Genomic DNA, 5,431 nt, shown 5'->3' on the forward strand with positions numbered 1-5,431 from the left:
CAATGCTATCCTGGTCAGGACTCGCACAGAACCCATGTAGAACAAGGGTGATTGTCATGGGTCACCCTCAATTCATAAGATGAAGAACGAGAATGCATAAGAGAATAGAATCAGACATATTGAACTAAAACAGTAATATTATTGATCTATAAAACTCAGTAGAGCTCATAACCTTAACCTTAGGAGGTTAGTGACTCATACTGTATAAAAGTAGTAAAGTATTCGAATGGGGGGGGGAAGAAGAGAAGTTAGGGTGATCTCTTCCTATATATACTAATCTGCTTACTAAAGATTACAGAAATAAGATAAACTAGTCTTATAGTGCAAAAATCCACTTCTGGGGCCCACTTAGTGAGTGTTTGGGCTGAGCTTGAATACCTCCCACGAGCTAGTACTGCTTAGGGGCGTTGAACGCCACCCTGGGACTCCCTTTTGGGCGTTGGGACGCCAGCTACTCCCCTATAGGCGTTGAACGCCAGGAATGGAACTGGTGGCTGGCGTTGAACGCCAGTTTTGGGCCTTTATTTCCAAAGAAAAGTATGGACTATTATATATTTCTGGAAAGTCCTAGATGTTAGCTTTCCATAGCTGTTAAGAACTTGCCATTTGGACTTTTGTAGCTCCAGAAAAGCTCCTTCGAGTGCACGGAGGTCAGATCCTGACAGCATCTGCAGTCCTTTCTCTGTCTCTGAATTAGACTTCTGCTCAAACTCCTCAATTTCAGCCAGAAAATACCTGAAATCACCATAAAACACACAAACTCAAAGTAGAATCCAAAAATATGAATTTTTCACTAAAACCTATGAAAATATAATAAAACTTAAACAAAACATAATGAAAACTATATAAAAATGACACCAAAAAGCGTATAAAATATCCACTCATTAATCAATCAAACTACTTTTCTATTCGCCTGACTAAGATCTGCAGGATAACCACATCTTGCTCAATCCAGCAATCCTCATGAGATTCGACCCTCACTCACCTAAGGTATTACTTGGACGACCCGGTGTACTTGCCGGTTCAGTTGTGCAAGTTTAAATTTCGCGCACCAGCCAGCTAAAGTTACAATTGAAAAATAGTTTGATATACATACCTTATCTCTCCAAATATACATCAAAAGCCTCTAAAGGCAAGTCTTTAAAATAAATACATCATATAATTTTATCCAACAGAAGGAGACAATCTAAAAACCAAACAGAAGCAAAAATTCTTCTTTGCCATCTTTCAGATAAGCTCTCATTCACTGAGCAGCGTTGGGACCTGCATCTGAAAAACAAAAATAATATATGTGTGAGAACCCAAACCATCGGATTCCTAGTAGGGTAAAAGTGCTGAATTGATACAATATAAGGTAACTGGAACTCTCTAAGCAATCTTGATCTCCAAAGTTTCATCGATCCAAGCCTAAGGTTTTCACTAAACCCGAAAATGGCAAATTGCCTAAGGATTTCTAATCTATCTGTTTATTCTTAGTTTTTTGCAAACCTCCAATCAACACATCAGGAACAACTCTCAACGTCACCACCGCTAGCATAAGGGATGTTTCAGTTGTTCAAACACATACAAACAGTACAAAGAATATACAAGTAGTGAGAACAGATAAAGAAATTAGATCAAATAACATATAGGTACAGTTATTCAGAAAGGCAAGCGAAATACAAGACGCACACTGTAACAATAAACACAAATACAAATGATGCATGCCTGCTCTACAGCCAATAAGCTCATATGTCGGTTATAAGCCAAAATCTGACATGTCCAGTAGCAAACCCTAGACAGTCCCTCGGTGCGTGCATCCCCAAGAGGTATTCATATTCATATTCATTCATTCATCATCTCTTGGGAGAATCATCTGAAAAGGTCTAAGTGTCCAGCCACATCTTGTGACGGAGAGTCAACAAAGTCTCAAATCTTAATCCAGAGCAAATGGGACAAACCATAACCCTTGCATCTACTCAGGGAGTTCCAATCTCAACCCAGAGCAAGTGGGGCAAACCATAACCCTTGCATCTACCCGGCGAGTTCCAATATCAACCCATAGCAAGTAGGGCAAACCACAACCCTTGTATTAACCCAGGAAGTTCCCATATCAAATATCCAGGAGGAATAAAGAAGGGGATCCTAACCTTCCACCATCTCACTGGAGGCAAAATTACATTCCCAGGAGGAACAAAGAAGGGGATCCTCACATTCCACCATCTCACTGGGGTCGTACTTTATTGAAAAGAGTTCCCAAGCACAAACAATCATGCTTAATTCATAATCATAATCACAGCATATGTCTTCAAACTCATTTCCATCCTCCAATCATATCAACACATCCCTTTAATCACTTCTAACTCATTTTGACTCAATAATTTTCTTCCCAATGCTTTTTACCCTCTATATACCCATTATAGGGGTTACGAAGTTTACAAGCTTACCGAGAAAGCCAAACAGTCAAAAACAAAGATTTTTGTGACAAAACAGGACTTGTGCGTATGCATCACCCTTGTGCGGACGCACAAATCAAAAGTGCGTCCCAGCTTGTGCATACGCATGACCAGTTGTGCATACGCATAACTTGTAAAAATTTCTCTCATGTGTACGCATCCCTTGCACATATGCATGACCTAACTCCTGAATGAAAACACCGTACAGGCGACCATTTCTCGTGCATGTGACTCCCCAAAATTATGTTTTTTTGCATAAGTATTAATTTTTAGTTTTTAATACCAGTTTTCAATTATTCATAATTTTCTCTACAAAATTTTATTTTTCTTCATCCTTAAACTTATTTAATGTTCTAATCCGAGCGCCAAGTTATGGTCCATCAAAGTTGGTTAAAAACTCATTTTTACCAATTCCACACAAACCTTCAATTTCATCAATTCTCAATTAAATTCAATCCAAAACCATTTCAAAACCATTTCTACACATTCCAAATACTTATCTATCAATTATCAACCATTCCAAGCCTAATCAACCCACTTCCAACTTATTTAACACATTCTATCCATTATATCCATTCTTAATAACAATACACAATATTCATGTATCCAAATTCTCAATCAAAACTATAACAAACATACTTAATCTCATACAACAATTCAAATAACTTACCTCAACTTACCACATAGGAGATTCCTTATCCTATCATAGCCTCCGTCCCAATTTCCATATCGACGGCTCAATAAGCAATCAAATCAGAAAATTTATTCAATCACAATTTTATTCAAACTCAATCAAAATCATGCTCATTTTCCAAACCCACACTTTATCTCAACAATACTCAATCATCAACCAACATATATCACAATTTCCACTAAACCAAATAATCAACCACAATAATTCAATAATAATTTTAAGGCCATTAGCCTAGAACTTCATGTCACGTTACATGGTATTTACCCGAAACCTAAACCCATACCTTAATGTCGAAAATCTCATGGTTCCAAGATTTTCTTTTCAAACTTTCCAAGCCTCAAATGGGTTTACACCAATGTTCAAGCTCAAATTCCACAATTTCACCAAACCAAGCTTCCAATTACTCAATCTAACACCATATCATACAATTTGGCACAACGTCATAATAGGGCTCATATAAATTGATGAACCAAGAGGAAAAAAAGGGGTTCTTACCTTTACCTACTGAAATTGGTATTGACAACCACCAAGAACACAGGCTAGAAAACTCCCATAACATCAAAATTACCAAAAATCTTCAATACCCAAGCTCAAAATACAAAATCAGATTTGAATGAAAAATTGGAGATAGGATTTTGAGTTAATGGCTAACCTAATCATATATAATTGGAGAGGAGGATATAAGCTTTTAATGGTCACAAACGGTGCGGCAATCGGAGCTTTGTAGTAAAAGTTATCGTGATTTGAAGGTGATGAAAGCTAGGGTTTTCTTCTTCCCCTTTCTCTCTTCTATTCGCCCCTCTCTCTCTCTTGGAAGTTACAAATGTGGCTGAAATGAGTGTTGAGGGAGGGGTGTTAGTGTGTGGGTTTGGGCCTTGCACCCAAGTGAGGCCCAATCTGAATCTTAGCCCATTTGGCCTAACCTTGGGCCAAATCTTTTAAGATAAGTGTCCGAGTTTATGTTCTTAATATTATTCCTTGTTGTTTTCAGAGTTTTAGTTTCCTAACATGCAGTACCAGACAGATTTAAGTGAGTACAGATAATTTTAACGCTAGTATACGTTTTTTCCAAAATAATTATATTTTCGCGCTCAATTTAATTTTTTTAATTCAAATTTTGATGTTAAATTTTTAAATTATAAATTCTAATATTTTTACATATTCTGGGAGTCATAATTGCAATTAATGTAGTTTAATTAATCAATTTTCTTAATTTAATTTTCTTGAATTTTACAAGGATGAGAGAAACACTTTAATCGGTTTAGAATTTTAGTGAGAATTTTGGTAGTGAAGTTAAGCGAACATCAAGTTAGGATCCATGGAAGTTTTTGGCGTAGATATTCTATTCTTTTTCTTTTCTTAACTATCGTAAAGATGGTGAGTTTCTTTAAGGAGGAGGTGGCTTTTACTATGAAGTCGTGGCACTTAAATGGGAGTTATAAGGATGGTTTTATTAAAATATTATTTGGTAGATAATTACTAAAGCTAGATATATTAGATCACATGTATTTATTTTATTAGAGTAAATATTAGTTACTAATATATTTGATACTAGAAATATAATTATCTCGACCATGAAGGATTTATTAGAGTGCCTTAGTATATCTAAGTTCATTGGAAAGTGCCGGCCTAATCCGTACCAGTAGATTTTGGACTCGATTATTATATTAACGAACTTATCTCAGCTTGTACTAAATCAAGTAAAATAATAACATAATAATAATAATATTATATTATTTTTAGTTGAGATGCCTATTCCACTGTACTTTCAATAAAAAGTTGCTTCATCGCAAAATTTGGCTGTTAGAATTATGATTATTATAATAAGAAGATGAAAGAAGAATATCTGAATTGCTTGTAATGTTATGGCTTGCTCCTGCATCAAGTAGCTACGAAGCGTATGAAAGAATTGAGGGAGTAGCTAGATAGGCATGTGGATTGTGCTATGTAGAAGGTGGTGGTACAGTCTAAAGGAAGTTGAAAATGATGGTCTTGAGGATGTATTACTTTGAAAACTTTCATCAAATCTATGAAAGAAATTAAGAGCAGTATGGCCATATCTACTACAAACCTGATATTAAAGTCGAGATTCATTTGAAGAGAAGCATCCTCCTCTAAAACCACGTCCTCTATAGCCTCTTCAGCTGCCATAGTTAAAATTGAATTGAGAGCGACCAAAGTGAGATGAGGATGCAGGAGTAAAATTGGGTTGAATTGTGCCCAATTCAATTTTCTTGAATCTTTCTATCATATCCACATGAACTAACAAGAGTGATTTAACCTCAACTAGAGTGATACTATC

The sequence above is a fragment of the Arachis ipaensis genome, chromosome B06 (assembly GCF_000816755.2).
Source record: "Arachis ipaensis cultivar K30076 chromosome B06, Araip1.1, whole genome shotgun sequence".
In the NCBI taxonomy this organism is placed as follows: domain Eukaryota; kingdom Viridiplantae; phylum Streptophyta; class Magnoliopsida; order Fabales; family Fabaceae; genus Arachis; species Arachis ipaensis.